The sequence below is a fragment of the Silene latifolia genome, chromosome 9 (genome assembly GCF_048544455.1).
Source record: "Silene latifolia isolate original U9 population chromosome 9, ASM4854445v1, whole genome shotgun sequence".
Lineage (NCBI taxonomy): Eukaryota > Viridiplantae > Streptophyta > Magnoliopsida > Caryophyllales > Caryophyllaceae > Silene > Silene latifolia.
In genome coordinates this window covers 163,061,562-163,080,556 of record NC_133534.1, presented here as the reverse complement: position 1 = coordinate 163,080,556, position 18,995 = coordinate 163,061,562, and positions in this window count along the sequence as shown.

The window sequence follows — 18,995 nt, the reverse complement described above, 5'->3', positions numbered from 1 at the left end:
ATTGTATAATTTATTTTAATATACATTTAATTAAATATAAATCACGTATATTTAATTTTACGAATTAATAGGTTAATTCGCCTTAGCCCATGATATTTAATCCGTATTAAATATAATATCTCAACATCACATATTTGACTAATTACTTAGTCAAATAACTCTGACTAACTGGTTAGTCAATTTTGGCATCTACATGACAAGTATTTTCATCTTGTCACATCTCTCGAACGTATCCTATAGGTGTGACTTTTAGGGACCAGTTGATCACCGCCATCCGTATGACAATAACGTCAAACTTATCTAGCAAGCCAACCGTTATTGATAAACGTGGATCAATTGATAATAATACCAAAGTATGCCCTTTGATCCTTTTAGAGGTTTATAAGTCCTTGCACTAATTGTTAAGGACACCAACCCCAACAAGCTCCCACTTGTCCGTACAAGTGTATGTGCAATGACGTTATCCGCACTAACCGGAGGACACAAGCTCCAACAAACTCCCACTTGTCCGAACAAGTGTAGGTGCGATAACCGATTCTCATATTCATTTAAAATTTCTCCCACTCAATGTAAAACAATTTGCGGATCTGGATCCACAAAGGTCGTATTTTACAATCGATCTGTATCTAGAGTGGTTTCCAAGACTAGAGAGTAACTTAACTGATAAAACGAATCCGTATCCGAGCATGGCCATGCATTTCGATTCTGACTCCTCGAGTGGCCCCGAGAAATATCGAGTACACGATAAAGGCTGAATATTTCCTTCAACTCGACTCCTTCCGATCTAAGCACAACATGAAATGACCAAGAAAAAATCTACTTGGCCCCCTGTTACGGATGACCGTGAGAAAGAAACCAAAGTCACCCAAAATCGGCCGTAGTCTCAAGAGACAGTCGATAGTCTAAGAATCGACTCTTAGGATCACTATGGAAGTCCTATCCACGACCGGGCAACGAATGTTATAAAACATTTAGGACTCCACGTCGATGTCACAATTGTGTCCTACGAAATATCCGTATAAATCGCCTCCGTGATTGGTCGGTCCAACCTGTTGACTTATGGCTCGTTGAACCCACCATCAACCAACGTCACGAATAATTTCCGAGTTATCGGCTCATGTGGGCAATTAAGGACTAACAAGATATGATGTTTGTTCAGTTCACTTTGTGGTGTTCAAAATTGTCGTACAATTCCACATGAAAAAACAAAATATATATATATATATAAAATATCAAAACGATGATGTCGTATAGAGTACAAAGGAGAATGAATCTGATCCATAAAAGAGTACTACAACTCAGGAACACGTTTGATTCCCATGGAATTTACGTGCCCTTCATGCTTATCTTGTCGTAATGCTTTAGTGAGAGGATCTGCTATGTTATCATCTGTAGCAATCTTTTCTATCACTACTGTCTTTTGCTCCACGTAATCCCGGATTAGATGAGCTTTCCGTTGTACATGTCTAGACTTGTTGCTAGACTTTGGCTCCTTAGCTTGGAAGATGGCACCACTATTGTCGCAATAGATGGTGATCGGGTCATTCGAACTAGGCACTACGAGAGAGCCCATGTAAGAATTGACGCATCCATATCGCTTCCTTTGTTGCTTCGGACGCGGCATAGTACTCGGACTCGATCGTAGAATCTTTATGTAACAGTTTGTTTGAACTCTTCGGTGATCTGCAGCGCCATTAAGAGTAAAAACGAATCCCGACCGAGATTTCGAGTCATCACGATCCGTTTGGAAGCTAGCATCTGCAGAATCGGTTGCGCATAGCTTTTGTTCGCCTCCATAAGTCAAAGCCCAATCTTTAGTCCTCCGTAGGTACTTAAGAATGTTCTTGACAGCCAACCAATGTGGTTCACCTGGTTCTTTGTTGGAATCGACTTGTCATACTCAATGCATATGCCACGTCCGGACGTGTGCATATCATGGCATACATGATTGATCCTATAGCTGAAGCATAAGGAATCCGTGTCATGCGCTCTTTCTCTTCCGGTGTCTCTGGTGCCTGAGACTTGCTCAAATGCACCCCTGGAGCCATAGGAAGGAACCCCTTCTTGGAGTTAGTCATACTGAATCTCTCTAGGACTTTGTCTATGTAAGACTCTTGACTGAGAGATAACATCCGTCGTGATCTATCTCGATAGATACGGATGCCTAGAATTCTCTGTGCCTCTCCCAGATCTTTCATCTGGAAATGGTTCTTCAACCATACTTTCACCGAAGTTAAGAGAGGTATGTCATTCCCAATCAGGAGTATGTCGTCAACATACAATATTAGGAAGACAATCTTGCTCCCACTCGACTTGATATATAGACATGGTTCCTCGACAGATCGAGTAAATCCATTTTCTTTTATCACTTGGTCGAAGCGATGATTCCAACTCCTTGATGCTTGCTTAAGTCCATAAATGGAACGCTTAAGCTTGCACACTTTCTTAGGATGTTCAGGATCGATGAAACCTTCGGGTTGTACCATGTACAACTCTTCCTCCAAAAAGCCGTTTAAGAAGGCGGTTTTCACATCCATTTGCCAAATTTCATAGTCATGAAAGGCGGCAATCGCTAAGATAATCCGAATGGAACGCAAAGATAACTACGGGTGCAAAAATCTCATCGTAGTGCAAACCTGGCACTTGGGTGAAACCTTTAGCAACTAGTCGTGCTTTGTAGATATCTTGTTGACCTTCCACAGAATGCTTTATCTTGTAAAGCCATTTGCATTGAAGGGGACGAACCTTAGCAGGTAAGTCAACAAGATCCCACACGTTGTTCTCATACATGGAGTCCATCTCGGATTGCATGGCCTCAAGCCATAGCTTTGAGTCGAACTTGTCATGGCACCTTTATAGGTTGCGGGTTCACTACTCGTTAAGAGTAGAACGTCATCTATGTCATGTTCCTCGACCATACCGATGTATCTGTCCGGAGGAATAGAGACTCTACCCGACCTCCTAGGTTCCTCAGGAATATTCACCGCAGCCGGGATAGAAGGAATTGGTTCCTCCAATGGTTGCTCGGTGTTTGGTTCTGGAATCTCCGACAGGTCGAAGGTTCTATCACTCTTTGCATTCTCGAGAAATTCCTTCTCTAAGAATGTCGCACTAGCCGCAACAAAAACACGTTGTTCGGTTGGCGAATAGAAGTAATGACCACGTGATCCTTTAGGATAACCTATAAAGTATGTCTTGACCGATCGCGGGCCGAGCTTATCTTCAGGTCTCCACTTGACATAAGCCTCGCAGCCCCAAACCCGTATAAAGGACAAGTTAGGGACCGTTCCCTTCCATAGTTCATATGGAGTCTTGTCAACAGCTTTAGACGGACTTCGGTTAAGTATTAGAGCGGCTGACATAAGAGCATAACCCCATAATGAATCAGGTAAAACCGTGTGACTCATCATGGATCGAACCATATCAAGTAGTGTTCGATTTCTCCGTTCGGACACACCATTCAACCGAGGTGTTCCGGTGGAGTTAAGCGTAGGGCAATCCCACGGTCCTTCGGTGTTGATCAAACTCGTGAGAAAGATACTCGCCACCACGATCCGAACGCAGTGTTTTTATCTTTCTACCCAACAGGTTCAGACCCTATTTTGGTATTCCTTGAATTTCTCAAAGGATTCACTTTTGTGCTTCATTAAGTAGACATAGCCATATCTACTCAAATCGTCCGTGAAAGTGATGAAATACCTATAGCCTTCTCGTGCGGTGATTGACATAGGACCACATACATCCGTGTGTATGAGCCCTAATAGGTCGGCAGCGCGCATTCCAACACCTTTGAAGGAAATCCGAGTCATCTTACCGATGAGACATGATTCACACGTGCCAAATGATTGAAAATCAAAGGCCGAGATAGCTCCATGTTTGATGAGCCATTTTTACGCGTTTCTCATTAATGTGTCCCATACGGCATTGCCATAGATATGTTTGATCTTTGTCACCAACCTTTAACCTTTTATTCATTACGTGTAATATTTCCGAGGTCTGATCTAAAACATAAATTCCGTTCATGGAAACTGCCTTGCCATAAATCATATTGTGTAATGAGAAAATGCAAGAATTATTCTCTATTACAAATGAAAAACCAAGTTTATCAAGCGCAGAAACAGAAATAATGTTTTTAGAAAGACTGGGTACATAATAGCAATCATATAATGATAACTCAAATCCGCTAGGAAGCTGGATCACATATGTCCCCTTGGAGATGGCAGCTACTCTTGCTCCATTCCCAACACGCAGGTCCACCTCACCCTTTACGAGGGGTTCGATGTTTTGAGCCCCCGCACATGATTACACAGATGAGAACCACAACAAGTATCAAGTACCCAAGTTCCGTAACTTGCGTGGTTAATCTCAATCATATGAATAAAAGTAGAAGAGAGAGAAGACATACCAACAGTTTAACACGACCGCCTTTAAGTCCTCATGATAAACAGGACATGTGCGTCTCCAATGCCCAGTCTTGTGGCAATGATGGCATTCCATGTTTTCACTCTTGCTCTTTGTCATGCCCGATGAGTTACTCGACTCACCAGACCACTCTTACCCGACCCCGACTTCTTGAACTTCGCCTTACCTTCGTTAGGTTTGCCGGAGATTTGCCCTTACCTTTCCCTTTGTTTGACACAACGAGAACATCCTGTTTCGAGCTCCCACTGCACTTCATGTCCTTCTCGGTCTGTACGAGGAGGGAGTGCAGTTCATGGGGAGTTTTCTTCAAATCATTCATATAGTAATTCGCTCTAAATTGCGAATAACCATCGTGGAGTGAATGAAGAATACGGTCGATAACAATATTCTCGCTGATGTTACGCTTAAAGGTCTCAGTTTCTCGACATTCTCAATCATCTTTCGAGAATGTGTGGGCTAACCAGTTGGCCCTTTCGGAGTCTCGCATCAAAGAAGCGAGTGGTATGCTCATAGGTCACGATTCTCGGTGCTTTCGAGAATTCCTTAGTGAGCGTGGTGAAAATCTTGTTTGCACCTTGGGCTATGAAGCGTTTCGGCAAATTGGGTTCCATTGCAAAAATGAGTACGTTCTTTACCGCACTTTTGACTTCTAAAGCGAAATCGTTATACTTGTTGATTTCGTTAATTCCAGCCGTGGGACCTGGGTTTAACGGCATGGGCTCAAGCAGATATCTGAGCTTTCCGTCAGCGGGGCAAAGATTCCGTAATGCCGCCTCCCGGTCCGCGGGTTGGATCCGTCATTCTTGATCGAGTGGACCGATTCATCCGACTCATGAAGATCCTAAGCCAGGACTCACGGTCCAATGTGGCACTTGGCATTGGGTTATCACTTGAACCAGCCATTTGATGTTTAGCGAGTTTTAAAACGTGATCTACACCGAAAAAGAATGAAAAACAAAACGAAATAAGCAACTCATCGAGGTGATTTAAGTCTATTTTAAAATTCATTTTAAACATGTAGACTCTCGCACTTGCATAATTGATCTCCCTCAAGAAAGATACAAGTGATCCCAAGACTCAATTTCAGTAAACTGATAAGCCAACTGTTTAGCTAATTCTTCCGGAAGAACTCTTGGTCGATAGATTTCTGTAAATCCTATCTATAGTCCACCATGATCACAGGATCGTACGAGTGACCATAGTGTTGAGATAAAATAGGTCAATCGGTTCCAACTTACCCGACGTAGAAGGGGTCATAGTATGCCTACCGACGAAGAAGGGACTCATTGGAGTTTGACCTATAAAGACCGTTCTCAATTTTGGTTTATACGAGGAAGATCCCATCAACAAAATTATAATTCATTTTAAGTGAACGAATAACTAGCGTCTGTCGTGAATGAATTTATTTGGATGATGGCTTAAAACGTGTGACATGAGAATGTCAATGAAAACTAACTCGTGACCTCTATATGTGTCAGTTTTCATGCAATAATTAGGTGGTTTGGTTTTTAGGCGGAATATGATGCAAATTATCGTTGCGAAAAATAAATAAAGGAATGCAAAAACGTAAATAAAATTTTCCTAGTGTGGCCTATCCTAGTATAAGAACATAATACAACTTTGGAATCCACCGTTGGACCCGAAAAGCTTGTCTTGATGTTCCATCTTGATCCAAGTAGCGGGAGTGAGCATCCGGTCTCCATCTTTGGTCTTCTCAAAAATTACAATTAAAATTACAAAATATAAACCTATTTACATTCTAATTAAAACTGTAATTACAAGTGAAAAATCCAAAACGGAGATACAAGATCTCAAAATACAACCAAGACCGTGTTCCATCATTACGGTAACACGTTCTACTAAGGCCACACTAAGTTACAACCGCTTGTAATAATTAAATACGTAATTAAAAGGCATTCACGGCATTCATAAATTAACGATAAATAAAAATGCATCAACTAAAAACAAATTCATTCGTGACATAATTCCGTAATTATGTTAAATTTATCCAAACCACCTTTTAATGATTAAAATTCGTGTGATAAAACCGCTTCTATCATTTAATTTTAATCTATTATAATCCGTTACTTTAAATATAATTTAAAATAACTTAATGGTACGTGTGTGAACCGTTTCACAATCATAGCGAGTGTACTATATCCGGATAAAGTACATATTGAAGCCAAAAGAAAATTTAAATCAAAAGAAACAAATTTTTAAAGTCATGTTAAAGATTTAAATCCCTCGATCCAGGGACACGAGTGCTCGATCGAGGGACAGGAGGGCTCGATCGATCGAACGCAAGTCCATCGAGAGGTATACTAATCAGAGGTGCTCGATCGACTAAACCGGAGGTCGATCGAGTACCTATATCAGCAAAACTACTCGATCGAGTACGAGGACAACTCGATCGAGCAGAGGGGTTTTGAAAGAAGGTCGATCGAGTACAAAGAAGGACTCGATCGAGCAAAAAATTTTGAACAGGTCGTCGATCGAGTACAAAGCAGGACTCGATCGAGCAAAAATTATACTAGAAAGGCCACTCGATCGATTAAAAACATGGTCGATCGAGTGCAAAATTTCTGGAAAATCCAAAACCCTCGTGAAACAATTTGTTAAAAACAAAACAAATGCAATTTAGATCAAAATCGATTAAAATCAATTCTATAAATTGCAAAACATGAGCATATTGCTATAATGATCGGGTAAAATAACAATATGCAATAGACAAAACTTGTGAACCGTGTATAGACATGACACGGTTTCAAAAACGCAACAACCAAATAAAAAAATTCGCCGTGAGAAAAATTGGTTGATGCCGCACGGTTTTTGAGACAAAAACAACCGTTTCAAAATCGTTTTATGAAAAACACATAGAAAAATTTACGTGGCCTCGCTCTGATACCACTTGTGGGTTAATATCCGTATACTACCCTTTAATTGCAGGACTATAACGTAAATTTATACATGCAATTTATAGTCATAAAACGATAAAAACAATATGGAAACGATAAGTTATTAGAATCAACCTCGGGTCCTTATAGTGCGGCGTAAAGAACAGAAATCAAATGAGATTCCCTCCTAATTGTTGCACCCAAGACCTTGTCCGAGATATGCCCTTGTGCTAGAACAGTGTTCTCCGATTGCCTTGCAATATAGGGAGAAGCGATGTGTGTTTTGCTTGAGATGTGAGATCTCGTTTCTACCGAGAAAAATGCTCTCTCGAAACCCTAGTTTTTTTACAAATGTTTTGATTAGGTTAGAAGGGAGGAGAAACCCTCCCTTTTGTTCCCTCTCACTCGTACGGCCATGGGCTACCTAGGGAAGTGGGCTTCCACTTCCTTTTAGTCTTGGCTCATGGTCTGGTTCGCAAAATCGCTAAAATGTATATGACGGGTTTATATTATAAACTGTTATCGGTTATCGGAAATTAAGGCATCAGCTAATAATACGAGTTAGCTGAATTATTAATACGTGTCCGACAAAACAGTATTGTATAATTTATTTTAATATACATTTAATTAAATATAAATCACGTATATTTAATTTTACGAATTAACTGGTTAATTCGCCTTAGCCCATGATATTTAATCCGTATTAAATATAATATCTCAACATCACATATTTGACTAATTACTTAGTCAAATAACTCGGACTAACTGGTTAGTCAATTTTGGCATCTACATGACAGTATTTTCATACTGTCACATCTCTCGAACGTATCCTATAGGTGTGACTTTTAGGGACCAGTTGATCACCGCCATCTGTATGACAATAACGTCAAACTTATCTAGCAAGCCAACCGTTATTGATAAACGTGGATCAACTGATAATAATACCAAAGTATGCCCTTTGATCCTTTTAGAGGTTTATAAGTCCTTGCACTAACTGTTAAGGACACCAACCCCAACATAATTATTATTTGTTCTTTAAATATATTAGGGTAAGAATATTAACATATCGTAAGTACTTTAATCTTTATATTTTTAGAAGTTAAGCAAAGCCATGGCGGCAGCTAAAGCAATTACTACTACGTAAACGGACAAAGTCACCGAAAGGACTACGTCTTCCCCAAAAACAAAACCACAGGACATACAATATAAGCCAGCTATGAAAGTTGTTGCAGTCATACCTGCTTATGATTCTTATTATGAATCGTGTGAATATAAGAAAAAAAAATAAAAACTACTTCGCTGAAGGCTTTGCACAACCTGACTGTAAAGAAGTCACCTAGAGGGGATGTAGTCATGATTAACATTGAAGAGGAAATTATGGGCGCAGCTAATATAGCCGTACAGGACCCGAAGAAACTAATGGAATTTTTCAACCTTGACAATTTAGATGCTGCTCACATTTTGATTTGGATGAAGTAAGTTTTATTAATAACACTATTTAGTCATTTCCATTTACGAATAATGATATTTGTTTAAATAATCAATCACAATAACATTCTTCGTTCCACGTGGTGTAATAGGTACCTTAATAATCAGATCGCTGAGTGGAAGGTCCCAATTCACGCCTACGGATTCTTGAGTCCTAAGGCGTTATCTGTGCACATAATTTCACACGAAGAACAAATCAATAATATCGCTCGTCGGTTGATGTCGACCAAAAAACTATGGCTTGCCCCCTATAATGAGAATATGTATTTATAGTACGTTATTATTGTAATGAATCAGGTTCTATAAATTTATTATTAACATGCTTAAATGCGTGTAAATGAACTAACAGTTCAATGTCCCAAATTGAATAGGAAGCATTGGGTGCTACTGGCAATCCAAGTGGAAACTAAAACAGTGTACTGAATTGACTCTCGCGAAGGCAAACCCTCTGACAGTTGTGTAAGGATGATAACTGAGTAAGTTTAAAACCTTCAATAATGTCATTTGTTATTGTATGACTTGAGTCATATATATATGCAAATAATAATGGCATGTGTGTATATTTATGAATTAGTGTTTTTTAAGCAAAAAAAGATTATGTCCACTTGGGAAATATGAAAGCAACGCTGTTCCCAATTTTATCACGCCATTAGTAAGTGTATTCTTAATAACTACTCGTATCATTTAATTTATGTTTTTGAGAGAGGTTGATTATCTAATTCAGCTGATTTGTGTGTGATTTATATAATAGTCTCCAAAAGTACCAGACGACAAACAATGAGCCTTTTACGTTTGTTAGTCCATGTGGGAGGTTATCAATAGAAAACTTCCTACCATTCTGATACGGGTTAGTATGATTTAAAAACTATTTCAAACGTAAATTGAGTTCAATTCTCTATACTTCCATGTATTATATCTATTTTGATTATGTATATTTTGAATTTTAGTTTCCACTAATACTCAACAAAGCCCCAGAATATTCGCCAGAGGACATCACCCAGTTAAGAAATATGTGGGCCAATTATGTTGTTTCATTAGCGGAGTATCAATAGTTTTCTCATGCTTTATGTACGAGTGTGTATATATAGAGCCATTGTGTATTGGCTTCTTTTGTTTTTCTGAGGAAGTTGTGTTTTGGCTTTTGATCATCCTGTTTGTACTGTTTTTAAACTGCGTTTAATTGATGACAAGGTGTAATATTTTGATGCAGGATTGAATTTTTGCACTGCACAACTACTGGAATGCTATTTTTTAGCAGCAGCTGAAAAAATAGCATTTCAGGAGCTGCTACAAATGCTGCTGAAAAAATAGCATTTCAGCAGCTGCTAGAACAAGCTAAAATCATTTAAAAAAAATTAAAAAATTAAAAACGATAACAGTTAAAAACTGTGGGAAATAATCTGTATACTTCCCTTAAACTAGAAAGATTATAACGAATTTAACAATGATGATTAAAGGTCATAAACAAAATACATAAACAAAGTATAAGGATTTAGAATTAACCTTCGGTCATAGCAAAATTGGCCTAAGAACAATATCAAAATTGATATTCTCCTATCAGTTGCACCCAAGATGATATGAGATATGCCCTTTGATTATGCTAGAAATCGATCTAAAATTTTCTGTAAAATTTAGTTGTTTTTGTGTTTTTCTGATGAGAGAGGAGGCAAGGTCAAGAAAAAGCATTAGGGTAGAAATAATTCTCTCCCTTTCTTTTTATACAGACCGGAATTTGGAGTCAATTAAGAAAGAAAAACCTTTCCTAATTTCGGCCATCAAACCGTGACAAGGAGTATTTCCTCCTTATTTTTTGTCTTTCCAAAAATATATAATATGTGTTGAATTGTCATCTAGTGAAGATCAAACCCATGACCTCTTGGTATGTGTACCCTCACTATTACCACTATGACACATTCAGCTTGTTGATATTAAATACAACTGATTATATTTAATTACGAATTAACAGATTAATTCGTCCAAGCTAACATTATATATATTAAATATAACTTATTATATTTAATTTACGAATTGACAGTTAATTCGTCTCAACTAATATTATTTAATTTTCATTAAATAATTATCTCATCAACACATCGACTAACTTTTTAGTCATTTTGGGCATCAATGTGATTATATTTCTATAACCACATTTCTCAAACACATCTTATAGGTGTGACCTTTAGAGACCAGCTGATCACCGCCATCTGTATGATAATAACGTCAAACTTTCTAGCAAGCCAACCGTTATTAGGTCAACGTTAATCAACTGATTAAATATACGAAGTATACCCTTGTGAACCTATAAGAGATTTACAAATGTTATCACACTAATTTGTGGAGGACACAAGCTCCAACAAAAACAACCTGTTGCAAATAATTATTTGACAACGGTTTTATTTAGATAAATAACCGTTAACATTTTTTCCCTCTCATTCAGACCGCCAAAAATATAAGATAACGAACGATAACCGTTGTTGAGTTCAAAACTTTTACAACGGTTTATTTAAGCAGAACCGTTGTCAAAGTTTCATCAATAAAAATAGATAACGGTTACATACCGTTGTCAACAGATAAATATAACAACGGTATTACATGCAATAAAGCTGTTGTTAAATTTTGACATTCAATTAAAAAAGATAACGAAATGAATCGTTATCATATATCATATTAAACAACGGTTTTGGAACGATAAGCTGTTGTCAATAGTAAACTATGACAACGGATTTGAAACCGTTATTAAGATTTAATAACGGTTTCTTAAAATATTTTATAACGGTTCTTGATGTTATATATAATGGTCGCGTATTATTTGTACAACCGTGGTATATATTTAACAACCGTCGTTACAATAACGGTCCCGTGTTTCTATCTAAAAACGGTAATTGCATTATTTGACCGTTATTGAAGGTTTTATTTTGCGTAGTGATTGTATGATAAGCTGCAATGTGTGAACGGTTAGATTGTTTTGTCTAATGAACCTGATATGATATTTGACATGTAAATTGGCGGAATCAAGTTATATAATATGCTAAATATATTTGTTAAATTGATAGAAATATGTAATCTACTTGTAATTGGTATCTTATGTCTATTGATGTGTATGAGTTTATGCTTAATAGAGAGAACTAATGACCTATGATATGTATATACAACTTCATAATAGTTAATGACCATGGATAATATAGTTGGTGTGGACACGGGGGATCCACGGGGGCGCTTGGGAAAACAAGCGTTTGCATTTGTGGAGTCGCTACCAATTTATTGTGGAAAATTGGAAATGGTTTGAATACTTCGCGTTATGTTAAGACACAAAGTAATGACATAGACACCTAGAACTCGTTACCCTTATCATTCTATGTCTAGAATGACTCTCGTGGATGCCAATGAATACGGATGTTCACAGAGATCTGGAGTAAGGGGTGAGGGTACGTATTAGGAAGCTCTTTTGATCGAACACCTAATCCCGCCCGCCTCGATAGCGGCCTCTACTAATGATTAGGGAGCTTATTCATACTCGATATGCTGTCGATTATATGCATGCAATGCAACATCCAATAAATTAATCCTAGCATGTGAAAATTAGCTAAGTCGGTGAACATGTAATTTAGCATACATTTGGGTCGAAGTAAGGATTTAAGGCTGATTACATGTGAAAGCAAACAAATGATAATAAAAAGTACAATAAACAATAAAAAAAAAAGTTACAATGATTTACGTCAAAAATACGTTTAAAACGGATAATTTCATAAAAGAAAAAGGAAAATAACTAAGGTTAGAAAACGAACAGATTAGTGGTGATATTACGATTAATAGTCGATTAATACGTAAAACTAATAAACTAGGTCAAAGCAGAAATGGAAGTTTAGGGACAGAAATCACCCCGGAACAGGTGCAGCAGTGCTGCGTCCCTTGGAAGAGGCGCAGTGGTCACTGCGTCTTTTTCTGAGGTGAGTTCTGGCTGTGAAGCCGGAACTGCATATCGTTAATATTATTTGCTGATTTAATGATCGATTATTGATGTTCGACTCAAGTAGAAGTGATTTAACGGATTAGTTACATGTAAATTGGTCATAAAAGCGAAAAAGAACGAACTTAAATTAAATAGAACGAATTAAAGTGAATTATAGACTAATCACAAATTAGGTTTATTAATACAAATTAATTAGGTTTGGTATGTTAAACTATTGATGAGGATGGTGATAAACAGATGAAAGATATACAAAAGGAAAATTCCAGAGACTTGATATGAACAAATCGAATCTCCAAAATCCGGATTTGATTTTAATGACAAAAACCCGCAAATATGGATTATTTGAGATTTAAGTCGGATATTTAAAGGTGATAAATAATTATGAATTATGTATTATAATTATACGAGTGGAAATATGAAGAAAATAAGACAAAACGAAACAAAAGAGACGAATCAACAAAGAACAAAGGAAGAAGAAGAAGAAAGGCAGAAATTGCGGCAGCCTCAGGAAGAGGCGCAGCAGATGCTGCGACTCTTGGAAGAGCGCAACAGTTGCTGCGTTTCTTCTCGACGTCTGTCTTCTGTTAATCCGTGAAAATAGGTTTGATAAAAGGTTTTATAAATCGGTTTTAAACATGTTTTCGACGTAAATCTTACAATAATTTATACAATAAAAAGGTACAATAATAAAACATGGGATTTACACCCTCAGACTTACATGTTTGACGAAACGAGATTAACTAAGTTAACGATTAGTGATTGCTCGACTCGAATGTATGATGAAAGTGCCCTCGTAAGAGGAATTAAATTAAATTGATTTGATTAATTGAGTGGAGTTGGTCAAATTGGTCGGTCATGCAAAACGAGACTGGTACTCAGAAGGATCGGAGCCTACGTGGTCTAAAGTTCAAGCACGTAGACGTCAATAAGCAAAGAGCGCGGTCTTAGAATGTAAAGGGAGAAGAGAAGGGCGGACACTCGCGTAAGAAATATGAGGAACGAAGGTCCCTATTTATACTAATCACACGGAGGAATTAGGGTTACGGTAAAACTTTGGAAACAAATCTCGAAAAGATCTTAAAATACGCAGAAAAGAGCTGGGGAAGAGGTGCAACAACCACTGCGACTCTTGGAAGAGGCGCAGCAGGTGCTGCGTCCTTTCCCTTGAAGTTTCCTCCTGCGGAAGAAAGATTTTCCGCGTTTCTGTTATGGAATTGCGGTAGATCTCAATTTCCTTATTGTTCAAAATATGATTTCGGGATATATTTTGCCAAAAGATGAAAAGATTAAAATTATGGAATAGAAATATCCGGAATATTCCAGAACGTTCCGACTCGACATTTTAAACGGCATATTACAAAATGAAGACGGTTTTTTACCCGGACTCCAAATGAACTCTAATTACTGTCAAAACGACCGTAATGGCACGTAGATGACGACCAAGGGGTAGACACAAGTATTTGAGCTATCACTTGACGATAAAATTAGGAACTGTCATAAATCGTTCCGTGTACCAAACATGCGGCCCAATCATCACCGGGTGGTTTGCGGGAGGTGCAGAAATGAGGTATCTACAGGGCCCCCACTTTGATTGAGGCTTGGACAAGGCGAAAGTCAATGTATAGCTATCAGGTCAATCGAAGATTACAACCTGACGACTATGGCGACGCGAGGCGGCTTAAGAGGTCTGAGCCAAGGACCTGTTATCGGGAACATTTTAGAGTCTGTCGACTATCGGGGAGGGTCGTTTAAAGTCCATTAGACTAAGTAATTAAGCTCCCCAGCCATAAGAAGAAACCATACGTGAGACTTCTTCCTTTGTCGAACTCCGAGGGGAAATAAAACGTGATATTGAAGGGCTGCAGGACATCGGTGATCGATCAGTCAACCGTTTGACTTATGGCTCGTTGAACCCACCATCAATCGACTGCACAATATAATAACCGGAGTTATCAGCTCACATTGGCGATTACGGACCAAACAAATATAATGTAATTCAGTTCACTTTGTGGCGTTCAAACATTGTCAGTACAATCCACATGAAAAACAAAATATTATATATAAAACGATGAAGTTATAAATAGTATATGAAAAAGATAATGTATCAAATCCATAATCAAGTACTACAACTCAGGAACATGTTTAATTCCCATGGAATTTACATGCCCTACATGCTTATCATAATTCAACGGTTTGGTGAGAGGATCCGCGATGTTATCATCCGTCGCAATCTTGTCAATCACTATCTCTTCTTGCTCCACGTAATCACGGATCAGGTGAGCCTTCCGAAGTATATGTCTAGATTTGTTGCTAGACTTTGGCTCCTTAGCCTGGAAGATGGCACCTCTATTGTCACAATAGATGGTGATCGGGTCATTCGAACTAGGAACTACCGAAAGCCCTTGTAAGAATTGACGCATCCATATCGCTTCCTTTGCTGCCTCCGAAGCGGCATAGTACTCAGATTCAGTAGTAGAATCGCTACAACACTGTTTGGAACTCCTCCGTGTGACCCGCACCATTAAGAGTGAAGACGAACCCGGACTGAGATTTTGAGTCATCTCGATCCGTTAGGAAGCTAGCATCTATGTAACCGGTTGCGCATAGCTTAGTATCGCCTCCATAAGTCAATACCCAATCCTTAGTCCTCCGTAGGTACTTGAGGATGTTTTTAACAGCTATCTAGTGTGTTTCACCTGGAGTCTTTTGGTAACGACTCGTCATACTCAATGCATATGCCACGTCTGGACGTGTGCATATCATGGCATACATGATCGATCCTATTGCAGATGCATAAGGAACACGACTCATGCGCTCAATCCCTTCAGCGTCGTGGGTGATCGAGACTTGCTCACCGCATCCCGGTCGTCATAGGAAGGTTCCCCTTCTTGGAGTTGGTCATGCTGAACCTCTCAAGAACCTTACCCAAATAAGATTCCTGACTAAGTGATAACGTCCGTCGTGATCTATCTCGGTAGATACGGATTCCCAAAATGCGCTGTGCCTCACCCAGATCTTTCATCTGGAAATGGTTCTTCAACCATTGTTTAACCGAAGAAAGGAGAGGAATGTCATTCCCAATCAAGAGTATGTCATCGACATACAATATTAAGAATACAATCTTGCTCCCACTCGACTTGATATATAAGCATGGTTCCTCGACCGATCGAGTGAAACCATACTCTTTTATCACTTGGTCGAAACGATGATTCCAACTCCGAGAAGCTTGCTTAAGTCCATAAATGGAACGCTTAAGCTTGCATACTTTCTTAGGATGCTCAGGATCTATGAAACCTTCGGGTTGCACCATGTACAACTCTCCCTCCAAATAACCGTTTAAGAAGGCGGTTTTCACATCCATTTGCCAAATTTCATAATCATGAAATGCGGCAATCGCTAAGATTATCCGAATGGAACATAGCATGACTACAGGTGCAAAAATCTCATCATAATGCAATCCTTGCACTTGAGTGAAACCTTTTGCCACAGGTCGTGCCTTATAGATATCTGGTTGCGCGTCTACATAACGCTTTATTTTGTAAAGCCATTTGCACTGTAGAGGTTTTACCTTATTAGGTAAATCAACTAGATCCCATACGTTATTCTCATACATGGAGTCCATCTCGGATTGCATGGCTTCGAGCCATAGCTTTGAGTCGTAACAGGCCATAGCACCTTTATACGTTGCGGGTTCATTACTTTCTAGAAGTAAAACGTCATTCTCCTCGACCATACCAATGTATCTGTCCGGAGGATGAGAGTCTCTACCCGACCTCCTGGGTTCCTCAGGAATATTAACCGTATCATCAGTTGGAGGTACAGCTTCCTCCATCTGTTCCTCGGTTGTTTGTTCTGGAATCTCCGACAGCTCAAAGGTTCTATTACTCGTCTTGTTCTCGAGAAATTCTTTCTCTAAGAACGTCGCACTAGCCGCAACAAAAACTCGATGTTCGGTAGGCGAATAGAAGTAATGACAAAATGTTCCTTTTGGATAACCTATAAAGTATGTCTTGACCGATCGCGAGCCAAGCTTATCCTCGTGTCTCCACTTGACATAAGCCTCGCAGCCCCAAACCCGAATAAAGGACAAGTTGGGGACCGTTCCCTTCCACATTTCATATGGAGTCTTGTCGACAGCTTTAGACGGACTTCGGTTAAGTATAAGAGCGGCTGACAAAAGAGCAAAACCCCATAATGATTTAGGCACTACTGTGTGACTCATCATGGATCGAACCATATCAAGTTCGGTTCGATTTCTCCGTTCGGACACACCATTTAATTGAGGTGTTCCAGGTGTAGTTAACCTATAGAGCGATTCCAGAGTCTTTCAGGTGTTGATCAAACTCATTTGAAAGATATTCGCCACCCCGATCTGAACGGAGTGCTTTAACCTTTCTACCCAGTTGGTTATGTACCCTGTTCTGGTATTCCTTGAATTTCTCAAAGGATTCACTTTTATACTTCATTAAGTAGACATATCCGTATCTACTTAAATCGTCCGTGAAAGTGATAAAATATCTATAGCCATCTCTAGCGGTAATTGACATAGGTCCACATACGTCCGTATGTATGAGTCCTAATAGGTCACTAGCGTACATTCCAACACCTTTGAAGGAAATTCGAGTCATCTTGCCAATGAGGCATGATGTAACACCCCCTCATACCAAGGTACCTTACCAGGACTACCTAAGCATGAAAGACTGTTACCATCTCGGTTGCCCGAGGTTAGTATAGATCAAAAGCGTCCGTCCTAAACACATTTATTAGAAAGTACTGTAAAGTATTAATGTTTACAACAATCCAAACCCAAACCAAAACCAATAAAGTGAATACAACTGAGGACAATTACAAAATCATAGCTAGGACTCGTGACTGTGATACTACAACTGGTGATGACGACTTCCCATGACCGCCCAAGCTCATCAAAAGCAATACCTGTCAAGTCTGCTCACCATCCCCGAATGGATCACCGCAGGTTTTACAAAACAACAACAACGGGGTCAGTACTACTCAATCAATATAAGACAGCAAACAATACAACCAGCTGATCATCGATTTCACACACAGTAACCGACTACACACCGAAGTGTGTAACCCTGCCAGATTACCCATCGCAACAGGTAATCCTCGCCGCCAATGGGTGACCGCAGCCCATCCCCACCTAGTCCAGCTCATCAACGAGCGACTAACAATCCCTGTCCCTTAATGTGCACATCCCCTCCCGTGACGGGTTCCATGGAGGGCGAACTAGGGTGTGAAGCCACTCCCGCAAGTGACTCCATCACAATCACACACACAGCATCACAACTGTCACAACATCACAACCGTCACAACACAACCACACCAACACCGTCATCACAACACCCATACTCCGATGATCAGCAGATAACAACAATTACAACACAAGAACAATCTTAAATCAATTAACAGTAACTGAGTAGGGAAACCCTACCTTAGCAATCAACAGCAGTACGGAAACCGAACAATCAGAGAGGCTCCTCTACGAAGTCTTCTCCTATACCATAATCATATAACACAATTACACAATGCACAACCCCCGTATTCCCAATTCCACAAATATACAGTAACCCCAACGAATACGAATAACATATAATTAGAACTTACCAACAGTAGGATGAGGGATTATACGCAAGAACTCCGAAGATCTCACACACAACAAAGCTATGGAATGATTAGGGAGTGATTAGGGAGAGATTAGGGTTAACGTAGAAATGATGAAATTGAAATGATGTTTTTGAAAACTGACGCGGGATATAAAATAATCTTAAACACTCCCTAATCAAACCGTCAAAATAATACTCGCTGATCGAATACTCGGTCGAGTAAAGTTATACTCGGCCGAGTATCCGCTACTCGGTCGAGTATTCACTATACTCGGCCGAGTATTTATCGGCAGAACCAAAACAACTCACAACAACATCACTACTCGGCCGAGTAGGCTCTACTCGGTCGATTAGTCACCAAAGAAAATCTGTAGTGTTACAATCTTCCTCCCTTAAAAAGAACTTCGTCCCCGAAGGTCCAACCCAACCTATAAAACATGGACACCTAACACCAGCTCCACTAACCACGCTTACTAGATAACGTATCCTCTCGATATTGACTCCATAATATTATCGAATAACCACAAAATAATGTTGCCAATCTTGTCTCACTTCCATAACACCCAATAGCACTCAATACCAAGACAATCCACATAG